This window comes from Ambystoma mexicanum, unplaced genomic scaffold (assembly GCF_040938575.1).
Source record: "Ambystoma mexicanum isolate Mex_15411 unplaced genomic scaffold, UKY_AmexF1_1 Mex_scaf1, whole genome shotgun sequence".
Lineage (NCBI taxonomy): Eukaryota > Metazoa > Chordata > Amphibia > Caudata > Ambystomatidae > Ambystoma > Ambystoma mexicanum.
In genome coordinates, this window is record NW_027182324.1 from 4,869,420 (window position 1) to 4,892,781 (window position 23,362).

General features: G+C 40.8%; 23 non-coding genes across 23 annotated transcripts; 20 read left to right on the forward strand and 3 right to left on the reverse strand.

Annotated features, from left to right (window-relative positions):
- The first annotated feature begins 351 nt into the window (after positions 1-351).
- On the forward strand, positions 352-425 carry TRNAT-AGU (transfer RNA threonine (anticodon AGU)). Its single transcript has one exon. It is a non-coding gene; the product is annotated as a tRNA-Thr (tRNA).
- Positions 426-2,033: 1,608 nt separating this feature from the next.
- On the forward strand, positions 2,034-2,107 carry TRNAT-AGU (transfer RNA threonine (anticodon AGU)). The gene has a single exon. It is a non-coding gene; the product is annotated as a tRNA-Thr (tRNA).
- A 767-nt stretch (positions 2,108-2,874) lies between these two features.
- TRNAT-AGU (transfer RNA threonine (anticodon AGU)) lies at positions 2,875-2,948 on the forward strand. Its single transcript has one exon. It is a non-coding gene; the product is annotated as a tRNA-Thr (tRNA).
- A 237-nt stretch (positions 2,949-3,185) lies between these two features.
- TRNAK-UUU (transfer RNA lysine (anticodon UUU)) lies at positions 3,186-3,258 on the reverse strand. Its single transcript has one exon. It is a non-coding gene; the product is annotated as a tRNA-Lys (tRNA).
- A 457-nt stretch (positions 3,259-3,715) lies between these two features.
- TRNAT-AGU (transfer RNA threonine (anticodon AGU)) lies at positions 3,716-3,789 on the forward strand. The gene has a single exon. It is a non-coding gene; the product is annotated as a tRNA-Thr (tRNA).
- A 237-nt stretch (positions 3,790-4,026) lies between these two features.
- On the reverse strand, positions 4,027-4,099 carry TRNAK-UUU (transfer RNA lysine (anticodon UUU)). Its single transcript has one exon. It is a non-coding gene; the product is annotated as a tRNA-Lys (tRNA).
- Positions 4,100-4,556: 457 nt separating this feature from the next.
- On the forward strand, positions 4,557-4,630 carry TRNAT-AGU (transfer RNA threonine (anticodon AGU)). The gene has a single exon. It is a non-coding gene; the product is annotated as a tRNA-Thr (tRNA).
- A 2,448-nt stretch (positions 4,631-7,078) lies between these two features.
- On the forward strand, positions 7,079-7,152 carry TRNAT-AGU (transfer RNA threonine (anticodon AGU)). The gene has a single exon. It is a non-coding gene; the product is annotated as a tRNA-Thr (tRNA).
- Positions 7,153-7,919: 767 nt separating this feature from the next.
- On the forward strand, positions 7,920-7,993 carry TRNAT-AGU (transfer RNA threonine (anticodon AGU)). The gene has a single exon. It is a non-coding gene; the product is annotated as a tRNA-Thr (tRNA).
- A 1,608-nt stretch (positions 7,994-9,601) lies between these two features.
- TRNAT-AGU (transfer RNA threonine (anticodon AGU)) lies at positions 9,602-9,675 on the forward strand. The gene has a single exon. It is a non-coding gene; the product is annotated as a tRNA-Thr (tRNA).
- Positions 9,676-10,442: 767 nt separating this feature from the next.
- On the forward strand, positions 10,443-10,516 carry TRNAT-AGU (transfer RNA threonine (anticodon AGU)). The gene has a single exon. It is a non-coding gene; the product is annotated as a tRNA-Thr (tRNA).
- Positions 10,517-11,593: 1,077 nt separating this feature from the next.
- On the reverse strand, positions 11,594-11,666 carry TRNAK-UUU (transfer RNA lysine (anticodon UUU)). Its single transcript has one exon. It is a non-coding gene; the product is annotated as a tRNA-Lys (tRNA).
- Positions 11,667-12,123: 457 nt separating this feature from the next.
- TRNAT-AGU (transfer RNA threonine (anticodon AGU)) lies at positions 12,124-12,197 on the forward strand. Its single transcript has one exon. It is a non-coding gene; the product is annotated as a tRNA-Thr (tRNA).
- Positions 12,198-12,964: 767 nt separating this feature from the next.
- On the forward strand, positions 12,965-13,038 carry TRNAT-AGU (transfer RNA threonine (anticodon AGU)). The gene has a single exon. It is a non-coding gene; the product is annotated as a tRNA-Thr (tRNA).
- Positions 13,039-15,486: 2,448 nt separating this feature from the next.
- TRNAT-AGU (transfer RNA threonine (anticodon AGU)) lies at positions 15,487-15,560 on the forward strand. Its single transcript has one exon. It is a non-coding gene; the product is annotated as a tRNA-Thr (tRNA).
- Positions 15,561-16,327: 767 nt separating this feature from the next.
- On the forward strand, positions 16,328-16,401 carry TRNAT-AGU (transfer RNA threonine (anticodon AGU)). The gene has a single exon. It is a non-coding gene; the product is annotated as a tRNA-Thr (tRNA).
- A 767-nt stretch (positions 16,402-17,168) lies between these two features.
- On the forward strand, positions 17,169-17,242 carry TRNAT-AGU (transfer RNA threonine (anticodon AGU)). The gene has a single exon. It is a non-coding gene; the product is annotated as a tRNA-Thr (tRNA).
- Positions 17,243-18,009: 767 nt separating this feature from the next.
- On the forward strand, positions 18,010-18,083 carry TRNAT-AGU (transfer RNA threonine (anticodon AGU)). The gene has a single exon. It is a non-coding gene; the product is annotated as a tRNA-Thr (tRNA).
- Positions 18,084-18,849: 766 nt separating this feature from the next.
- On the forward strand, positions 18,850-18,923 carry TRNAT-AGU (transfer RNA threonine (anticodon AGU)). Its single transcript has one exon. It is a non-coding gene; the product is annotated as a tRNA-Thr (tRNA).
- Positions 18,924-20,531: 1,608 nt separating this feature from the next.
- Positions 20,532-20,605, forward strand: TRNAT-AGU (transfer RNA threonine (anticodon AGU)). The gene has a single exon. It is a non-coding gene; the product is annotated as a tRNA-Thr (tRNA).
- A 767-nt stretch (positions 20,606-21,372) lies between these two features.
- On the forward strand, positions 21,373-21,446 carry TRNAT-AGU (transfer RNA threonine (anticodon AGU)). Its single transcript has one exon. It is a non-coding gene; the product is annotated as a tRNA-Thr (tRNA).
- A 766-nt stretch (positions 21,447-22,212) lies between these two features.
- On the forward strand, positions 22,213-22,286 carry TRNAT-AGU (transfer RNA threonine (anticodon AGU)). The gene has a single exon. It is a non-coding gene; the product is annotated as a tRNA-Thr (tRNA).
- Positions 22,287-23,053: 767 nt separating this feature from the next.
- On the forward strand, positions 23,054-23,127 carry TRNAT-AGU (transfer RNA threonine (anticodon AGU)). Its single transcript has one exon. It is a non-coding gene; the product is annotated as a tRNA-Thr (tRNA).
- Positions 23,128-23,362: the final 235 nt, after the last annotated feature.

Sequence of the window (23,362 nt, forward strand, 5' to 3'; positions counted from 1 at the left end):
ATTTTGACACTGGAGACATAACTTTTTTCATTCATTCCGTATCCAGATATAGAGATTTGCAGCATCTAGGACTTTAATGTTCACCCACTTACGGATTTGAATGTTTTGCCACATTCATGAGTGCAAACTTGCTCCCCAGTAAAGACGAACATGTGCTCCTCAATGCACACACTGGGCAATGCAGTCCACTCTAAATCGACGATTAATGACATGCTCGTTTTGTGCAATGGAGTTTCAGTCAATTGGAAAACATTTTGAAAAGTTATATTGCAATAGAAGCCCAGCCTTAAAAAAGTGGATTTCACTTCTAAATGATTACATGAGGAAGGAAAGGAGACCAGATGCAAAAAAGGTGCTGTGGCTTAGTTGGTTAAAGCGCCTGTCTAGTAAACAGGAGATCCTGAGTTCGAATCTCAGCAGCGCCTGTCTGCTTTTTTTTCGACCAATCTGTCTCCCCAATATTAAAACTTTGTACAAAGATTGCTATTTCATGCTATTTAGAAGCACAGTCAGGCTTGAAATGTTGGCAAAGCATCCAAGAACTCTGGACTCCACTACCTTAGAGTCATATTGCCCAAGGTTGCGATGCCATCAGAAATAGCACATATTAGAATGAGCAATTCATATTTCCTGCTTAATTTTTTGTAAAAGAAGCAAAGGTACGCCTGAACAGGGACTTGAACCCTGGACCCTCAGATTAAAAGTCTGATGCTCTACCGACTGAGCTATCCAGGCACAAGGATCACTGCCCATTTGAAACTTGATTTTCACTCTACAGCACCTCCATACATGGCTACCTCACTGGTCAATAAAGGAAATGAATTACTAGTGCATTACACACATTTTGACACTGGAGACATAACTTTTTTCAGTCATTCCGTATCCAGATATAGAGATTTGCAGCATCTAGGACTTTAATGTTCACCCACTTACGGATTTGAATGTTTTGCCACATTCATGAGTGCAAACTTGCTCCCCAGTAAAGACGAACATGTGCTCCTCAATGCACACACTGGGCAATGCAGTCCACTCTAAATCGACGATTAATGACATGCTCGTTTTGTGCAATGGAGTTTCAGTCAATTGGAAAACATTTTGAAAAGTTATATTGCAACAGAAGCCCAGCCTTAAAAAAGTGGATTTCACTTCTAAATGATTACATGAGGAAGGAAAGGAGACCAGATGCAAAAAAGGTGCTGTGGCTTAGTTGGTTAAAGCGCCTGTCTAGTAAACAGGAGATCCTAAGTTCGAATCTCAGCAGCGCCTGTCTGCTTTTTTTTCGACCAATCTGTCTCCCCAATATTAAAACTTTGTACAAAGATTGCTATTTCATGCTATTTAGAAGCACAGTCAGGCTTGAAATGTTGGCAAAGCATCCAAGAACTCTGGACTCCACTACCTTAGAGTCATATTGCCCAAGGTTGCGATGCCATCAGAAACAGCACATATTAGAATGAGCAATTCATATTTCCTGCTTAATTTTTTGTAAAAGAAGCAAAGGTACGCCTGAACAGGGACTTGAACCCTGGACCCTCAGATTAAAAGTCTGATGCTCTACCGACTGAGCTATCCAGGCACATGGATCACTGCCATTTGAAACTTGATTTTCACTCTACAGCGCCTCCATACATGGCTACCTCACTGGTCAATAAAGGAAATGAATTACTAGTGCATTACACACATTTTGACACTGGAGACATAACTTTTTTCAGTCATTCCTTATCCAGATATAGAGATTTGCAGCATCTAGGACTTTAATGTTCACCCACTTACGGATTTGAATGTTTTGCCACATTCATGAGTGCAAAATTGCTCCCCAGTAAAGGCGAACATGTGCTCCTCAATACACACACTGGGCAATGCAGTCCACTCTAAATCAACGATTAATGACATGCTCGTTTTGTGCAATGGAGTTTCAGTCAATTGGAAAACATTTTGTAAAGTTATATTGCAACAGAAGCCCAGCCTTAAAAAAAGTGGATTTCACTTCTAAATGATTACATGAGGAAGGAAAGGAGATCAGATGCAAAAGAGGTGCTGTGGCTTAGTTGGTTAAAGCGCCTGTCTAGTAAACAGGAGATCCTGAGTTCGAATCTCAGCAGCGCCTGTCTGCTTTTTTTTCGACCAATCTGTCTCCCCAATATTAAAACTTTGTACAAAGATTGTTATTTCATGCTATTTAGAAGCACAGTCAGGCTTGAAATGTTGGCAAAGCATCCAAGAATTCTGGACTCCACTACCTTAGAGTCATATTGCCCAAGGTTGCGATGCCATCAGAAATAGCACATATTAGAATGAGCAATTCATATTTCCTGCTAAATTTTTTGTAAAAGAAGCAAAGATACGCCTGAACAGGGACTTGAACCCTGGACCCTCAGATTAAAAGTCTGATGCTCTACCGACTGAGCTATCCAGGCACAGGGATCAGTGCCCATTTGAAACTTGATTTTCACTCTACAGCACCTCCATACATGGCTACCTCACTGGTCAATAAAGGAAATGAATTACTAGTGCATTACACACATTTTGACACTGGAGACATAACTTTTTTCAGTCATTCCGTATCCAGATATAGAGATTTTCAGCATCTAGGACTTTAATGTTCACCCACTTACGGATTTTAATGTTTTGCCACATTCATGAGTGCAAACTTGCTCCCCAGTAAAGACGAACATGTGCTCCTCAATGCACACACTGGGCAATGCAGTCCACTCTAAATCGACGATTAATGACATGCTCGTTTTGTGCAATGGAGTTTCAGTCAATTGGAAAACATTTTGAAAAGTTATATTGCAACAGAAGCCCAGCCTTAAAAAAGTGGATTTCACTTCTAAATGATTACATGAGGAAGGAAAGGAGACCAGATGCAAAAAAGGTGCTGTGGCTTAGTTGGTTAAAGCGCCTGTCTAGTAAACAGGAGATCCTGAGTTCGAATCTCAGCAGCGCCTGTCTGCTTTTTTTTCGACCAATCTGTCTCCCCAATATTAAAACTTTGTACAAAGATTGCTATTTCATGCTATTTAGAAGCACAGTCAGGCTTGAAATGTTGGCAAAGCATCCAAGAACTCTGGACTCCACTACCTTAGAGTCATATTGCCCAAGGTTGCGATGCCATCAGAAATAGCACATATTAGAATGAGCAATTCATATTTCCTGCTTAATTTTTTGTAAAAGAAGCAAAGGTACGCCTGAACAGGGACTTGAACCCTGGACCCTCAGATTAAAAGTCTGATGCTCTACCAACTGAGCTATCCAGGCACAATGATCACTGCCCATTTGAAACTTGATTTTCACTCTACAGCACCTCCATACATGGCTACCTCACTGGTCAATAAAGGAAATGAATTACTAGTGCATTATACACATTTTGACACTGGAGACATAACTTTTTTCAGTCATTCCGTATCCAGATATAGAGATTTGCAGCATCTAGGACTTTAATGTTCACCCACTTACGGATTTGAATGTTTTGCCACATTCATGAGTGCAAACTTGCTCCCCAGTAAAGACGAACATGTGCTCCTCAATGCACACACTGGGCAATGCAGTCCACTCTAAATCGACGATTAATGACATGCTCGTTTTGTGCAATGGAGTTTCAGTCAATTGGAAAACATTTTGAAAAGTTATATTGCAATAGAAGCCCAGCCTTAAAAAAGTGGATTTCACTTCTAAATGATTACATGAGGAAGGAAAGGAGACCAGATGCAAAAAAGGTGCTGTGGCTTAGTTGGTTAAAGCGCCTGTCTAGTAAACAGGAGATCCTGAGTTCGAATCTCAGCAGCGCCTGTCTGCTTTTTTTTCGACCAATCTGTCTCCCCAATATTAAAACTTTGTACAAAGATTGCTATTTCATGCTATTTAGAAGCACAGTCAGGCTTGAAATGTTGGCAAAGCATCCAAGAACTCTGGACTCCACTACCTTAGAGTCATATTGCCCAAGGTTGCGATGCCATCAGAAATAGCACATATTAGAATGAGCAATTCATATTTCCTGCTTAATTTTTTGTAAAAGAAGCAAAGGTACGCCTGAACAGGGACTTGAACCCTGGACCCTCAGATTAAAAGTCTGATGCTCTACCAACTGAGCTATCCAGGCACAGTGATCACTGCCCATTTGAAACTTGATTTTCACTCTACAGCACCTCCATACATGGCTACCTCACTGGTCAATAAAGGAAATGAATTACTAGTGCATTACACACATTTTGACACTGGAGACATAACTTTTTTCAGTCATTCCGTATCCAGATATAGAGATTTGCAGCATCTAGGACTTTAATGTTCACCCACTTACGGATTTTAATGTTTTGCCACATTCATGAGTGCAAACTTGCTCCCCAGTAAAGACAAACATGTGCTCCTCAATGCACACACTGGGCAATGCAGTCCACTCTAAATCGACGATTAATGACATGCTCGTTTTGTGCAATGGAGTTTCAGTCAATTGGAAAACATTTTGAAAAGTTATATTGCAACAGAAGCCCAGCCTTAAAAAAGTGGATTTCACTTCTAAATGATTACATGAGGAAGGAAAGGAGACCAGATGCAGAAAAGGTGCTGTGGCTTAGTTGGTTAAAGCGCCTGTCTAGTAAACAGGAGATCCTGAGTTCGAATCTCAGCAGCGCCTGTCTGCTTTTTTTTCGACCAATCTGTCTCCCCAATATTAAAACTTTGTACAAAGATTGCTATTTCATGCTATTTAGAAGCACAGTCAGGCTTGAAATGTTGGCAAAGCATCCAAGAACTCTGGACTCCACTACCTTAGAGTCATATTGCCCAAGGTTGCGATGCCATCAGAAATAGCACATATTAGAATGAGCAATTCATATTTCCTGCTTAATTTTTTGTAAAAGAAGCAAAGGTACCCCTGAACAGGGACTTGAACCCTGGACCCTCAGATTAAAAGTCTGATGCTCTACCGACTGAGCTACCCAGGCACAAGGATCACTGCCCATTTGAAACTTGATTTTCACTCTACAGCACCTCCATACATGGCTAGCTCACTGGTCAATAAAGGATATGAATTACTAGTGCATTACACACATTTTGACACTGGAGACATAACTTTTTTCATTCATTCCGTATCCAGATATAGAGATTTGCAGCATCTAGGACTTTAATGTTCACCCACTTACGGATTTGAATGTTTTGCCACATTCATGAGTGCAAACTTGCTCCCCAGTAAAGACGAACATGTGCTCCTCAATGCACACACTGGGCAATGCAGTCCACTCTAAATCGACGATTAATGACATGCTCGTTTTGTGCAATGGAGTTTCAGTCAATTGGAAAACATTTTGAAAAGTTATATTGCAATAGAAGCCCAGCCTTAAAAAAGTGGATTTCACTTCTAAATGATTACATGAGGAAGGAAAGGAGACCAGATGCAAGAAAGGTGCTGTGGCTTAGTTGGTTAAAGCGCCTGTCTAGTAAACAGGAAATCCTGAGTTCGAATCTCAGCAGCGCCTGTCTGCTTTTTTTTCGACCAATCTGTCTCCCCAATATTAAAACTTTGTACAAAGATTGCTATTTCATGCTATTTAGAAGCACAGTCAGGCTTGAAATGTTGGCAAAGCATCCAAGAACTCTGGACTCCACTACCTTAGAGTCATATTGCCCAAGGTTGCGATGCCATCAGAAATAGCACATATTAGAATGAGCAATTCATATTTCCTGCTTAATTTTTTGTAAAAGAAGCAAAGGTACGCCTGAACAGGGACTTGAACCCTGGACCCTCAGATTAAAAGTCTGATGCTCTACCGACTGAGCTATCCAGGCACAAGGATCACTGCCCATTTGACTTTGATTTTCACTCTACAGCACCTCCATACATGGCTACCTCACTGGTCAATAAAGGAAATGAATTACTAGTGCATTACACACATTTTGACACTGGAGACATAACTTTTTTCAGTCATTCCGTATCCAGATATAGAGATTTGCAGCATCTAGGACTTTAATGTTCACCGACTTACGGATTTGAATGTTTTGCCACATTCATGAGTGCAAACTTGCTCCCCAGTAAAGACGAACATGTGCTCCTCAATGCACACACTGGGCAATGCAGTCCACTCTAAATCGACGATTAATGACATGCTCGTTTTGTGCAATGGAGTTTCAGTCAATTGGAAAACATTTTGAAAAGTTATATTGCAACAGAAGCCCAGCCTTAAAAAAGTGGATTTCACTTCTAAATGATTACATGAGGAAGGAAAGGAGACCAGATGCAAAAAAGGTGCTGTGGCTTAGTTGGTTAAAGCGCCTGTCTAGTAAACAGGAGATCCTAAGTTCGAATCTCAGCAGCGCCTGTCTGCTTTTTTTTCGACCAATCTGTCTCCCCAATATTAAAACTTTGTACAAAGATTGCTATTTCATGCTATTTAGAAGCACAGTCAGGCTTGAAATGTTGGCAAAGCATCCAAGAACTCTGGACTCCACTACCTTAGAGTCATATTGCCCAAGGTTGCGATGCCATCAGAAACAGCACATATTAGAATGAGCAATTCATATTTCCTGCTTAATTTTTTGTAAAAGAAGCAAAGGTACGCCTGAACAGGGACTTGAACCCTGGACCCTCAGATTAAAAGTCTGATGCTCTACCGACTGAGCTATCCAGGCACATGGATCACTGCCATTTGAAACTTGATTTTCACTCTACAGCGCCTCCATACATGGCTACCTCACTGGTCAATAAAGGAAATGAATTACTAGTGCATTACACACATTTTGACACTGGAGACATAACTTTTTTCAGTCATTCCTTATCCAGATATAGAGATTTGCAGCATCTAGGACTTTAATGTTCACCCACTTACGGATTTGAATGTTTTGCCACATTCATGAGTGCAAAATTGCTCCCCAGTAAAGGCGAACATGTGCTCCTCAATACACACACTGGGCAATGCAGTCCACTCTAAATCAACGATTAATGACATGCTCGTTTTGTGCAATGGAGTTTCAGTCAATTGGAAAACATTTTGTAAAGTTATATTGCAACAGAAGCCCAGCCTTAAAAAAAGTGGATTTCACTTCTAAATGATTACATGAGGAAGGAAAGGAGATCAGATGCAAAAGAGGTGCTGTGGCTTAGTTGGTTAAAGCGCCTGTCTAGTAAACAGGAGATCCTGAGTTCGAATCTCAGCAGCGCCTGTCTGCTTTTTTTTCGACCAATCTGTCTCCCCAATATTAAAACTTTGTACAAAGATTGTTATTTCATGCTATTTAGAAGCACAGTCAGGCTTGAAATGTTGGCAAAGCATCCAAGAATTCTGGACTCCACTACCTTAGAGTCATATTGCCCAAGGTTGCGATGCCATCAGACATAGCACATATTAGAATGAGCAATTCATATTTCCTGCTAAATTTTTTGTAAAAGAAGCAAAGATACGCCTGAACAGGGACTTGAACCCTGGACCCTCAGATTAAAAGTCTGATGCTCTACCGACTGAGCTATCCAGGCACAGGGATCAGTGCCCATTTGAAACTTGATTTTCACTCTACAGCACCTCCATACATGGCTACCTCACTGGTCAATAAAGGAAATGAATTACTAGTGCATTACACACATTTTGACACTGGAGACATAACTTTTTTCAGTCATTCCGTATCCAGATATAGAGATTTTCAGCATCTAGGACTTTAATGTTCACCCACTTACGGATTTTAATGTTTTGCCACATTCATGAGTGCAAACTTGCTCCCCAGTAAAGACGAACATGTGCTCCTCAATGCACACACTGGGCAATGCAGTCCACTCTAAATCGACGATTAATGACATGCTCGTTTTGTGCAATGGAGTTTCAGTCAATTGGAAAACATTTTGAAAAGTTATATTGCAACAGAAGCCCAGCCTTAAAAAAGTGGATTTCACTTCTAAATGATTACATGAGGAAGGAAAGGAGACCAGATGCAAAAAAGGTGCTGTGGCTTAGTTGGTTAAAGCGCCTGTCTAGTAAACAGGAGATCCTGAGTTCGAATCTCAGCAGCGCCTGTCTGCTTTTTTTTCGACCAATCTGTCTCCCCAATATTAAAACTTTGTACAAAGATTGCTATTTCATGCTATTTAGAAGCACAGTCAGGCTTGAAATGTTGGCAAAGCATCCAAGAACTCTGGACTCCACTACCTTAGAGTCATATTGCCCAAGGTTGCGATGCCATCAGAAATAGCACATATTAGAATGAGCAATTCATATTTCCTGCTTAATTTTTTGTAAAAGAAGCAAAGGTACCGCTGAACAGGGACTTGAACCCTGGACCCTCAGATTAAAAGTCTGATGCTCTACCGACTGAGCTACCCAGGCACAAGGATCACTGCCCATTTGAAACTTGATTTTCACTCTACAGCACCTCCATACATGGCTAGCTCACTGGTCAATAAAGGATATGAATTACTAGTGCATTACACACATTTTGACACTGGAGACATAACTTTTTTCATTCATTCCGTATACAGATATAGAGATTTGCAGCATCTAGGACTTTAATGTTCACCCACTTACGGATTTGAATGTTTTGCCACATTCATGAGTGCAAACTTGCTCCCCAGTAAAGACGAACATGTGCTCCTCAATGCACACACTGGGCAATGCAGTCCACTCTAAATCGACGATTAATGACATGCTCGTTTTGTGCAATGGAGTTTCAGTCAATTGGAAAACATTTTGAAAAGTTATATTGCAACAGAAGCCCAGCCTTAAAAAAGTGGATTTCACTTCTAAATGATTACATGAGGAAGGAAAGGAGACCAGATGCAAAAAAGGTGCTGTGACTTAGTTGGTTAAAGCGCCTGTCTAGTAAACAGGAGATCCTGAGTTCGAATCTCAGCAGCGCCTGTCTGCTTTTTTTTCGACCAATCTGTCTCCCCAATATTAAAACTTTGTACAAAGATTGCTATTTCATGCTATTTAGAAGCACAGTCAGGCTTGAAATGTTGGCAAAGCATCCAAGAACTCTGGACTCCACTACCTTAGAGTCATATTGCCCAAGGTTGCGATGCCATCAGAAATAGCACATATTAGAATGAGCAATTCATATTTCCTGCTTAATTTTTTGTAAAAGAAGCAAAGGTACGCCTGAACAGGGACTTGAACCCTGGACCCTCAGATTAAAAGTCTGATGCTCTACCGACTGAGCTATCCAGGCACAAGGATCACTGCCCATTTGAAACTTGATTTTCACTCTACAGCACCTCCATACATGGCTACCTCACTGGTCAATAAAGGAAATGAATTACTAGTGCATTACACACATTTTGACACTGGAGACATAACTTTTTTCAGTCATTCCGTATCCAGATATAGAGATTTGCAGCATCTAGGACTTTAATGTTCACCCACTTACGGATTTGAATGTTTTGCCACATTCATGAGTGCAAACTTGCTCCCCAGTAAAGACGAACATGTGCTCCTCAATGCACACACTGGGCAATGCAGTCCACTCTAAATCGACGATTAATGACATGCTCGTTTTGTGCAATGGAGTTTCAGTCAATTGGAAAACATTTTGAAAAGTTATATTGCAACAGAAGCCCAGCCTTAAAAAAGTGGATTTCACTTCTAAATGATTACATGAGGAAGGAAAGGAGACCAGATGCAAAAAAGGTGCTGTGGCTTAGTTGGTTAAAGCGCCTGTCTAGTAAACAGGAGATCCTGAGTTCGAATCTCAGCAGCGCCTGTCTGCTTTTTTTTCGACCAATCTGTCTCCCCAATATTAAAACTTTGTACAAAGATTGCTATTTCATGCTATTTAGAAGCACAGTGAGGCTTGAAATGTTGGCAAAGCATCCAAGAACTCTGGACTCCACTACCTTAGAGTCATATTGCCCAAGGTTGCGATGCCATCAGAAATAGCACATATTAGAATGAGCAATTCATATTTCCTGCTAAATTTTTTGTAAAAGAAGCAAAGATACGCCTGAACAGGGACTTGAACCCTGGACCCTCAGATTAAAAGTCTGATGCTCTACCGACTGAGCTATCCAGGCACAGGGATCACTGCCCATTTGAAACTTGATTTTCACTCTACAGCACCTCCATACATGGCTACCTCACTGGTCAATAAAGGAAATGAATTACTAGTGCATTACACACATTTTGACACTGGAGACATAACTTTTTTCAGTCATTCCGTATCCAGATATAGCGATTTGCAGCATCTAGGACTTTAATGTTCACCCACTTACGGATTTGAATGTTTTGCCACATTCATGAGTGCAAACTTGCTCCCCAGTAAAGACGAACATGTGCTCCTCAATGCACACACTGGGCAATGCAGTCCACTCTAAATCGACGATTAATGACATGCTCGTTTTGTGCAATGGAGTTTCAGTCAATTGGAAAACATTTTGAAAAGTTATATTGCAATAGAAGCCCAGCCTTAAAAAAGTGGATTTCACTTCTAAATGATTACATGAGGAAGGAAAGGAGACCAGATGCAAAAAAGGTGCTGTGGCTTAGTTGGTTAAAGCGCCTGTCTAGTAAACAGGAGATCCTGAGTTCGAATCTCAGCAGCGCCTGTCTGCTTTTTTTTCGACCAATCTGTCTCCCCAATATTAAAACTTTGTACAAAGATTGCTATTTCATGCTATTTAGAAGCACAGTCAGGCTTGAAATGTTGGCAAAGCATCCAAGAATTCTGGAGTCCACTACCTTAGAGTCATATTGCCCAAGGTTGCGATGCCATCAGAAATAGCACATATTAGAATGAGCAATTCATATTTCCTGCTAAATTTTTTGTAAAAGAAGCAAAGATACGCCTGAACAGGGACTTGAACCCTGGACCCTCAGATTAAAAGTCTGATGCTCTACAACTGAGCTATCCAGGCACAGGGATCTCTGCCCCTTTGAAACTTGATTTTCACTCTACAGCACCTCCACACATGGCTACCTCACTGGTCAATAAAGGAAATGAATTACTAGTGCATTACACACATTTTGACACTGGAGACATAACTTTTTTCAGTCATTCCGTATCCAGATATAGAGATTTGCAGCATCTAGGACTTTAATGTTCACCCACTTACGGATTTGAATGTTTTGCCACATTCATGAGTGCAAACTTGCTCCCCAGTAAAGACGAACATGTGCTCCTCAATGCACACACTGGGCAATGCAGTCCACTCTAAATCGACGATTAATGACATGCTCGTTTTGTGCAATGGAGTTTCAGTCAATTGGAAAACATTTTGAAAAGTTATATTGCAACAGAAGCCCAGCCTTAAAAAAGTGGATTTCACTTCTGATTGATTACATGAGGAAGGAAAGGAGACCAGATGCAAAAAAGGTGCTGTGGCTTAGTTGGTTAAAGCGCCTGTCTAGTAAACAGAAGATCCTGAGTTCGAATCTCAGCAGCGCCTGTCTGCTTTTTTTTCGACCAATCTGTCTCCCCAATATTAAAACTTTGTACAAAGATTGCTATTTCATGCTATTTAGAAGCACAGTCAGGCTTGAAATGTTGGCAAAGCATCCAAGAACTCTGGACTCCACTACCTTAGAGTCATATTGCCCAAGGTTGCGATGCCATCAGAAACAGCACATATTAGAATGAGCAATTCATATTTCCTGCTTAATTTTTTGTAAAAGAAGCAAAGGTACGCCTGAACAGGGACTTGAACCCTGGACCCTCAGATTAAAAGTCTGATGCTCTACCAACTGAGCTATCCAGGCACAATGATCACTGCCCATTTGAAACTTGATTTTCACTCTACAGCACCTCCATACATGGCTACCTCACTGGTCAATAAAGGAAATGAATTACTAGTGCATTATACACATTTTGACACTGGAGACATAACTTTTTTCAGTCATTCCGTATCCAGATATAGAGATTTGCAGCATCTAGGACTTTAATGTTCACCCACTTACGGATTTGAATGTTTTGCCACATTCATGAGTGCAAACTTGCTCCCCAGTAAAGACGAACATGTGCTCCTCAATGCACACACTGGGCAATGCAGTCCACTCTAAATCGACGATTAATGACATGCTCGTTTTGTGCAATGGAGTTTCAGTCAATTGGAAAACATTTTGAAAAGTTATATTGCAATAGAAGCCCAGCCTTAAAAAAGTGGATTTCACTTCTAAATGATTACATGAGGAAGGAAAGGAGACCAGATGCAAAAAAGGTGCTGTGGCTTAGTTGGTTAAAGCGCCTGTCTAGTAAACAGGAGATCCTGAGTTCGAATCTCAGCAGCGCCTGTCTGCTTTTTTTTCGACCAATCTGTCTCCCCAATATTAAAACTTTGTACAAAGATTGCTATTTCATGCTATTTAGAAGCACAGTCAGGCTTGAAATGTTGGCAAAGCATCCAAGAACTCTGGACTCCACTACCTTAGAGTCATATTGCCCAAGGTTGCGATGCCATCAGAAATAGCACATATTAGAATGAGCAATTCATATTTCCTGCTTAATTTTTTGTAAAAGAAGCAAAGGTACGCCTGAACAGGGACTTGAACCCTGGACCCTCAGATTAAAAGTCTGATGCTCTACCGACTGAGCTATCCAGGCACAGTGATCACTGCCCATTTGAAACTTGATTTTCACTCTACAGCACCTCCATACATGGCTACCTCACTGGTCAATAAAGGAAATGAATTACTAGTGCATTACACACATTTTGACACTGGAGACATAACTTTTTTCAGTCATTCCGTATCCAGATATAGAGATTTGCAGCATCTAGGACTTTAATGTTCACCCACTTACGGATTTTAATGTTTTGCCACATTCATGAGTGCAAACTTGCTCCCCAGTAAAGACAAACATGTGCTCCTCAATGCACACACTGGGCAATGCAGTCCACTCTAAATCGACGATTAATGACATGCTCGTTTTGTGCAATGGAGTTTCAGTCAATTGGAAAACATTTTGAAAAGTTATATTGCAACAGAAGCCCAGCCTTAAAAAAGTGGATTTCACTTCTAAATGATTACATGAGGAAGGAAAGGAGACCAGATGCAGAAAAGGTGCTGTGGCTTAGTTGGTTAAAGCGCCTGTCTAGTAAACAGGAGATCCTGAGTTCGAATCTCAGCAGCGCCTGTCTGCTTTTTTTTCGACCAATCTGTCTCCCCAATATTAAAACTTTGTACAAAGATTGCTATTTCATGCTATTTAGAAGCACAGTCAGGCTTGAAATGTTGGCAAAGCATCCAAGAACTCTGGACTCCACTACCTTAGAGTCATATTGCCCAAGGTTGCGATGCCATCAGAAATAGCACATATTAGAATGAGCAATTCATATTTCCTGCTTAATTTTTTGTAAAAGAAGCAAAGGTACCCCTGAACAGGGACTTGAACCCTGGACCCTCAGATTAAAAGTCTGATGCTCTACCGACTGAGCTACCCAGGCACAAGGATCACTGCCCATTTGAAACTTGATTTTCACTCTACAGCACCTCCATACATGGCTAGCTCACTGGTCAATAAAGGATATGAATTACTAGTGCATTACACACATTTTGACACTGGAGACATAACTTTTTTCATTCATTCCGTATCCAGATATAGAGATTTGCAGCATCTAGGACTTTAATGTTCACCCACTTACGGATTTGAATGTTTTGCCACATTCATGAGTGCAAACTTGCTCCCCAGTAAAGACGAACATGTGCTCCTCAATGCACACACTGGGCAATGCAGTCCACTCTAAATCGACGATTAATGACATGCTCGTTTTGTGCAATGGAGTTTCAGTCAATTGGAAAACATTTTGAAAAGTTATATTGCAATAGAAGCCCAGCCTTAAAAAAGTGGATTTCACTTCTAAATGATTACATGAGGAAGGAAAGGAGACCAGATGCAAGAAAGGTGCTGTGGCTTAGTTGGTTAAAGCGCCTGTCTAGTAAACAGGAAATCCTGAGTTCGAATCTCAGCAGCGCCTGTCTGCTTTTTTTTCGACCAATCTGTCTCCCCAATATTAAAACTTTGTACAAAGATTGCTATTTCATGCTATTTAGAAGCACAGTCAGGCTTGAAATGTTGGCAAAGCATCCAAGAACTCTGGACTCCACTACCTTAGAGTCATATTGCCCAAGGTTGCGATGCCATCAGAAATAGCACATATTAGAATGAGCAATTCATATTTCCTGCTTAATTTTTTGTAAAAGAAGCAAAGGTACGCCTGAACAGGGACTTGAACCCTGGACCCTCAGATTAAAAGTCTGATGCTCTACCGACTGAGCTATCCAGGCACAAGGATCACTGCCCATTTGACTTTGATTTTCACTCTACAGCACCTCCATACATGGCTACCTCACTGGTCAATAAAGGAAATGAATTACTAGTGCATTACACACATTTTGACACTGGAGACATAACTTTTTTCAGTCATTCCGTATCCAGATATAGAGATTTGCAGCATCTAGGACTTTAATGTTCACCCACTTACGGATTTGAATGTTTTGCCACATTCATGAGTGCAAACTTGCTCCCCAGTAAAGACGAACATGTGCTCCTCAATGCACACACTGGGCAATGCAGTCCACTCTAAATCGACGATTAATGACATGCTCGTTTTGTGCAATGGAGTTTCAGTCAATTGGAAAACATTTTGAAAAGTTATATTGCAACAGAAGCCCAGCCTTAAAAAAGTGGATTTCACTTCTAAATGATTACATGAGGAAGGAAAGGAGACCAGATGCAAAAAAGGTGCTGTGGCTTAGTTGGTTAAAGCGCCTGTCTAGTAAACAGGAGATCCTAAGTTCGAATCTCAGCAGCGCCTGTCTGCTTTTTTTTCGACCAATCTGTCTCCCCAATATTAAAACTTTGTACAAAGATTGCTATTTCATGCTATTTAGAAGCACAGTCAGGCTTGAAATGTTGGCAAAGCATCCAAGAACTCTGGACTCCACTACCTTAGAGTCATATTGCCCAAGGTTGCGATGCCATCAGAAACAGCACATATTAGAATGAGCAATTCATATTTCCTGCTTAATTTTTTGTAAAAGAAGCAAAGGTACGCCTGAACAGGGACTTGAACCCTGGACCCTCAGATTAAAAGTCTGATGCTCTACCGACTGAGCTATCCAGGCACATGGATCACTGCCATTTGAAACTTGATTTTCACTCTACAGCGCCTCCATACATGGCTACCTCACTGGTCAATAAAGGAAATGAATTACTAGTGCATTACACACATTTTGACACTGGAGACATAACTTTTTTCAGTCATTCCTTATCCAGATATAGAGATTTGCAGCATCTAGGACTTTAATGTTCACCCACTTACGGATTTGAATGTTTTGCCACATTCATGAGTGCAAAATTGCTCCCCAGTAAAGGCGAACATGTGCTCCTCAATACACACACTGGGCAATGCAGTCCACTCTAAATCAACGATTAATGACATGCTCGTTTTGTGCAATGGAGTTTCAGTCAATTGGAAAACATTTTGTAAAGTTATATTGCAACAGAAGCCCAGCCTTAAAAAAAGTGGATTTCACTTCTAAATGATTACATGAGGAAGGAAAGGAGATCAGATGCAAAAGAGGTGCTGTGGCTTAGTTGGTTAAAGCGCCTGTCTAGTAAACAGGAGATCCTGAGTTCGAATCTCAGCAGCGCCTGTCTGCTTTTTTTTCGACCAATCTGTCTCCCCAATATTAAAACTTTGTACAAAGATTGTTATTTCATGCTATTTAGAAGCACAGTCAGGCTTGAAATGTTGGCAAAGCATCCAAGAATTCTGGACTCCACTACCTTAGAGTCATATTGCCCAAGGTTGCGATGCCATCAGAAATAGCACATATTAGAATGAGCAATTCATATTTCCTGCTAAATTTTTTGTAAAAGAAGCAAAGATACGCCTGAACAGGGACTTGAACCCTGGACCCTCAGATTAAAAGTCTGATGCTCTACCGACTGAGCTATCCAGGCACAGGGATCAATGCCCATTTGAAACTTGATTTTCACTCTACAGCACCTCCATACATGGCTACCTCACTGGTCAATAAAGGAAATGAATTACTAGTGCATTACACACATTTTGACACTGGAGACATAACTTTTTTCAGTCATTCCGTATCCAGATATAGAGATTTTCAGCATCTAGGACTTTAATGTTCACCCACTTACGGATTTTAATGTTTTGCCACATTCATGAGTGCAAACTTGCTCCCCAGTAAAGACGAACATGTGCTCCTCAATGCACACACTGGGCAATGCAGTCCACTCTAAATCGACGATTAATGACATGCTCGTTTTGTGCAATGGAGTTTCAGTCAATTGGAAAACATTTTGAAAAGTTATATTGCAACAGAAGCCCAGCCTTAAAAAAGTGGATTTCACTTCTAAATGATTACATGAGGAAGGAAAGGAGACCAGATGCAAAAAAGGTGCTGTGGCTTAGTTGGTTAAAGCGCCTGTCTAGTAAACAGGAGATCCTGAGTTCGAATCTCAGCAGCGCCTGTCTGCTTTTTTTTCGACCAATCTGTCTCCCCAATATTAAAACTTTGTACAAAGATTGCTATTTCATGCTATTTAGAAGCACAGTCAGGCTTGAAATGTTGGCAAAGCATCCAAGAACTCTGGACTCCACTACCTTAGAGTCATATTGCCCAAGGTTGCGATGCCATCAGAAATAGCACATATTAGAATGAGCAATTCATATTTCCTGCTTAATTTTTTGTAAAAGAAGCAAAGGTACCGCTGAACAGGGACTTGAACCCTGGACCCTCAGATTAAAAGTCTGATGCTCTACCGACTGAGCTACCCAGGCACAAGGATCACTGCCCATTTGAAACTTGATTTTCACTCTACAGCACCTCCATACATGGCTAGCTCACTGGTCAATAAAGGATATGAATTACTAGTGCATTACACACATTTTGACACTGGAGACATAACTTTTTTCAGTCATTCCGTATCCAGATATAGAGATTTGCAGCATCTAGGACTTTAATGTTCACCCACTTACGGATTTGAATGTTTTGCCACATTCATGAGTGCAAACTTGCTCCCCAGTAAAGACGAACATGTGCTCCTCAATGCACACACTGGGCAATGCAGTCCACTCTAAATCGACGATTAATGACATGCTCGTTTTGTGCAATGGAGTTTCAGTCAATTGGAAAACATTTTGAAAAGTTATATTGCAACAGAAGCCCAGCCTTAAAAAAGTGGATTTCACTTCTAAATGATTACATGAGGAAGGAAAGGAGACCAGATGCAAAAAAGGTGCTGTGGCTTAGTTGGTTAAAGCGCCTGTCTAGTAAACAGGAGATCCTGAGTTCGAATCTCAGCAGCGCCTGTCTGCTTTTTTTTCGACCAATCTGTCTCCCCAATATTAAAACTTTGTACAAAGATTGCTATTTCATGCTATTTAGAAGCACAGTGAGGCTTGAAATGTTGGCAAAGCATCCAAGAACTCTGGACTCCACTACCTTAGAGTCATATTGCCCAAGGTTGCGATGCCATCAGAAATAGCACATATTAGAATGAGCAATTCATATTTCCTGCTAAATTTTTTGTAAAAGAAGCAAAGATACGCCTGAACAGGGACTTGAACCCTGGACCCTCAGATTAAAAGTCTGATGCTCTACCGACTGAGCTATCCAGGCACAGGGATCACTGCCCATTTGAAACTTGATTTTCACTCTACAGCACCTCCATACATGGCTACCTCACTGGTCAATAAAGGAAATGAATTACTAGTGCATTACACACATTTTGACACTGGAGACATAACTTTTTTCAGTCATTCCGTATCCAGATATAGCGATTTGCAGCATCTAGGACTTTAATGTTCACCCACTTACGGATTTGAATGTTTTGCCACATTCATGAGTGCAAACTTGCTCCCCAGTAAAGACGAACATGTGCTCCTCAATGCACACACTGGGCAATGCAGTCCACTCTAAATCGACGATTAATGACATGCTCGTTTTGTGCAATGGAGTTTCAGTCAATTGGAAAACATTTTGAAAAGTTATATTGCAATAGAAGCCCAGCCTTAAAAAAGTGGATTTCACTTCTAAATGATTACATGAGGAAGGAAAGGAGACCAGATGCAAAAAAGGTGCTGTGGCTTAGTTGGTTAAAGCGCCTGTCTAGTAAACAGGAGATCCTGAGTTCGAATCTCAGCAGCGCCTGTCTGCTTTTTTTTCGACCAATCTGTCTCCCCAATATTAAAACTTTGTACAAAGATTGCTATTTCATGCTATTTAGAAGCACAGTCAGGCTTGAAATGTTGGCAAAGCATCCAAGAATTCTGGACTCCACTACCTTAGAGTCATATTGCCCAAGGTTGCGATGCCATCAGAAATAGCACATATTAGAATGAGCAATTCATATTTCCTGCTAAATTTTTTGTAAAAGAAGCAAAGATACGCCTGAACAGGGACTTGAACCCTGGACCCTCAGATTAAAAGTCTGATGCTCTACAACTGAGCTATCCAGGCACAGGGATCTCTGCCCCTTTGAAACTTGATTTTCACTCTACAGCACCTCCACACATGGCTACCTCACTGGTCAATAAAGGAAATGAATTACTAGTGCATTACACACATTTTGACACTGGAGACATAACTTTTTTCAGTCATTCCGTATCCAGATATAGAGATTTGCAGCATCTAGGACTTTAATGTTCACCCACTTACGGATTTGAATGTTTTGCCACATTCATGAGTGCAAACTTGCTCCCCAGTAAAGACGAACATGTGCTCCTCAATGCACACACTGGGCAATGCAGTCCACTCTAAATCGACGATTAATGACATGCTCGTTTTGTGCAATGGAGTTTCAGTCAATTGGAAAACATTTTGAAAAGTTATATTGCAACAGAAGCCCAGCCTTAAAAAAGTGGATTTCACTTCTGATTGATTACATGAGGAAGGAAAGGAGACCAGATGCAAAAAAGGTGCTGTGGCTTAGTTGGTTAAAGCGCCTGTCTAGTAAACAGGAGATCCTGAGTTCGAATCTCAGCAGCGCCTGTCTGCTTTTTTTTCGACCAATCTGTCTCCCCAATATTAAAACTTTGTACAAAGATTGCTATTTCATGCTATTTAGAAGCACAGTCAGGCTTGAAATGTTGGCAAAGCATCCAAGAACTCTGGACTCCACTACCTTAGAGTCATATTGCCCAAGGTTGCGATGCCATCAGAAACAGCACATATTAGAATGAGCAATTCATATTTCCTGCTTAATTTTTTGTAAAAGAAGCAAAGGTACGCCTGAACAGGGACTTGAACCCTGGACCCTCAGATTAAAAGTCTGATGCTCTACCGACTGAGCTACCCAGGCACAAGGATCACTGCCCATTTGAAACTTGATTTTCACTCTACAGCACCTCCATACATGGCTAGCTCACTGGTCAATAAAGGATATGAATTACTAGTGCATTACACACATTTTGACACTGGAGACATAACTTTTTTCATTCATTCCGTATACAGATATAGAGATTTGCAGCATCTAGGACTTTAATGTTCACCCACTTACGGATTTGAATGTTTTGCCACATTCATGAGTGCAAACTTGCTCCCCAGTAAAGACGAACATGTGCTCCTCAATGCACACACTGGGCAATGCAGTCCACTCTAAATCGACGATTAATGACATGCTCGTTTTGTGCAATGGAGTTTCAGTCAATTGGAAAACATTTTGAAAAGTTATATTGCAACAGAAGCCCAGCCTTAAAAAAGTGGATTTCACTTCTAAATGATTACATGAGGAAGGAAAGGAGACCAGATGCAAAAAAGGTGCTGTGACTTAGTTGGTTAAAGCGCCTGTCTAGTAAACAGGAGATCCTGAGTTCGAATCTCAGCAGCGCCTGTCTGCTTTTTTTTCGACCAATCTGTCTCCCCAATATTAAAACTTTGTACAAAGATTGCTATTTCATGCTATTTAGAAGCACAGTCAGGCTTGAAATGTTGGCAAAGCATCCAAGAACTCTGGACTCCACTACCTTAGAGTCATATTGCCCAAGGTTGCGATGCCATCAGAAATAGCACATATTAGAATGAGCAATTCATATTTCCTGCTTAATTTTTTGTAAAAGAAGCAAAGGTACGCCTGAACAGGGACTTGAACCCTGGACCCTCAGATTAAAAGTCTGATGCTCTACCGACTGAGCTATCCAGGCACAAGGATCACTGCCCATTTGAAACTTGATTTTCACTCTACAGCACCTCCATACATGGCTACCTCACTGGTCAATAAAGGAAATGAATTACTAGTGCATTACACACATTTTGACACTGGAGACATAACTTTTTTCAGTCATTCCGTATCCAGATATAGAGATTTGCAGCATCTAGGACTTTAATGTTCACCCACTTACGGATTTGAATGTTTTGCCACATTCATGAGTGCAAACTTGCTCCCCAGTAAAGACGAACATGTGCTCCTCAATGCACACACTGGGCAATGCAGTCCACTCTAAATCGACGATTAATGACATGCTCGTTTTGTGCAATGGAGTTTCAGTCAATTGGAAAACATTTTGAAAAGTTATATTGCAACAGAAGCCCAGCCTTAAAAAAGTGGATTTCACTTCTAAATGATTACATGAGGAAGGAAAGGAGACCAGATGCAAAAAAGGTGCTGTGGCTTAGTTGGTTAAAGCGCCTGTCTAGTAAACAGGAGATCCTGAGTTCGAATCTCAGCAGCGCCTGTCTGCTTTTTTTTCGACCAATCTGTCTCCCCAATATTAAAACTTTGTACAAAGATTGCTATTTCATGCTATTTAGAAGCACAGTGAGGCTTGAAATGTTGGCAAAGCATCCAAGAACTCTGGACTCCACTACCTTAGAGTCATATTGCCCAAGGTTGCGATGCCATCAGAAATAGCACATATTAGAATGAGCAATTCATATTTCCTGCTAAATTTTTTGTAAAAGAAGCAAAGATACGCCTGAACAGGGACTTGAACCCTGGACCCTCAGATTAAAAGTCTGATGCTCTACCGACTGAGCTATCCAGGCACAGGGATCACTGCCCATTTGAAACTTGATTTTCACTCTACAGCACCTCCATACATGGCTACCTCACTGGTCAATAAAGGAAATGAATTACTAGTGCATTACACACATTTTGACACTGGAGACATAACTTTTTTCAGTCATTCCGTATCCAGATATAGCGATTTGCAGCATCTAGGACTTTAATGTTCACCCACTTACGGATTTGAATGTTTTGCCACATTCATGAGTGCAAACTTGCTCCCCAGTAAAGACGAACATGTGCTCCTCAATGCACACACTGGGCAATGCAGTCCACTCTAAATCGACGATTAATGACATGCTCGTTTTGTGCAATGGAGTTTCAGTCAATTGGAAAACATTTTGAAAAGTTATATTGCAATAGAAGCCCAGCCTTAAAAAAGTGGATTTCACTTCTAAATGATTACATGAGGAAGGAAAGGAGACCAGATGCAAAAAAGGTGCTGTGGCTTAGTTGGTTAAAGCGCCTGTCTAGTAAACAGGAGATCCTGAGTTCGAATCTCAGCAGCGCCTGTCTGCTTTTTTTTCGACCAATCTGTCTCCCCAATATTAAAACTTTGTACAAAGATTGCTATTTCATGCTATTTAGAAGCACAGTCAGGCTTGAAATGTTGGCAAAGCATCCAAGAATTCTGGACTCCACTACCTTAGAGTCATATTGCCCAAGGTTGCGATGCCATCAGAAATAGCACATATTAGAATGAGCAATTCATATTTCCTGCTAAATTTTTTGTAAAAGAAGCAAAGATACGCCTGAACAGGGACTTGAACCCTGGACCCTCAGATTAAAAGTCTGATGCTCTACAACTGAGCTATCCAGGCACAGGGATCTCTGCCCCTTTGAAACTTGATTTTCACTCTACAGCACCTCCACACATGGCTACCTCACTGGTCAATAAAGGAAATGAATTACTAGTGCATTACACACATTTTGACACTGGAGACATAACTTTTTTCAGTCATTCCGTATCCAGATATAGAGATTTGCAGCATCTAGGACTTTAATGTTCACCCACTTACGGATTTGAATGTTTTGCCACATTCATGAGTGCAAACTTGCTCCCCAGTAAAGACGAACATGTGCTCCTCAATGCACACACTGGGCAATGCAGTCCACTCTAAATCGACGATTAATGACATGCTCGTTTTGTGCAATGGAGTTTCAGTCAATTGGAAAACATTTTGAAAAGTTATATTGCAACAGAAGCCCAGCCTTAAAAAAGTGGATTTCACTTCTGATTGATTACATGAGGAAGGAAAGGAGACCAGATGCAAAAAAGGTGCTGTGGCTTAGTTGGTTAAAGCGCCTGTCTAGTAAACAGGAGATCCTGAGTTCGAATCTCAGCAGCGCCTGTCTGCTTTTTTTTCGACCAATCTGTCTCCCCAATATTAAAACTTTGTACAAAGATTGCTATTTCATGCTATTTAGAAGCACAGTCAGGCTTGAAATGTTGGCAAAGCATCCAAGAACTCTGGACTCCACTACCTTAGAGTCATATTGCCCAAGGTTGCGATGCCATCAGAAACAGCACATATTAGAATGAGCAATTCATATTTCCTGCTTAATTTTTTGTAAAAGAAGCAAAGGTACGCCTGAACAGGGACTTGAACCCTGGACCCTCAGATTAAAAGTCTGATGCTCTACCGACTGAGCTATCCAGGCACAGGGATCACTGCCCATTTGAAACTTGATTTTCACTCTACAGCACCTCCATACATGGCTACCTCACTGGTCAATAAAGGAAATGAATTACTAGTGCATTACACACATTTTGACACTGGAGACATAACTTTTTTCAGTCATTCCGTATCCAGATATAGAGATTTGCAGCATCTAGGACTTTAATGTTCACCCACTTACGGATTTGAATGTTTTGCCACATTCATGAGTGCAAACTTGCTCCCCAGTAAAGACGAACATGTGCTCCTCAATGCACACACTGGGCAATGCAGTCCACTCTAAATCGACGATTAATGACATGCTCGTTTTGTGCAATGGAGTTTCAGTCAATTGGAAAACATTTTGAAAAGTTATATTGCAATAGAAGCCCAGCCTTAAAAAAGTGGATTTCACTTCTAAATGATTACATGAGGAAGGAAAGGAGACCAGATGCAAGAAAGGTGCTGTGGCTTAGTTGGTTAAAGCGCCTGTCTAGTAAACAGGAGATCCTGAGTTCGAATCTCAGCAGCGCCTGTCTGCTTTTTTTTCGACCAATCTGTCTCCCCAATATTAAAACTTTGTACAAAGATTGCTATTTCATGCTATTTAGAAGCACAGTCAGGCTTGAAATGTTGGCAAAGCATCCAAGAACTCTGGACTCCACTACCTTAGAGTCATATTGCCCAAGGTTGCGATGCCATCAGAAATAGCACATATTAGAATGAGCAATTCATATTTCCTGCTTAATTTTTTGTAAAAGAAGCAAAGG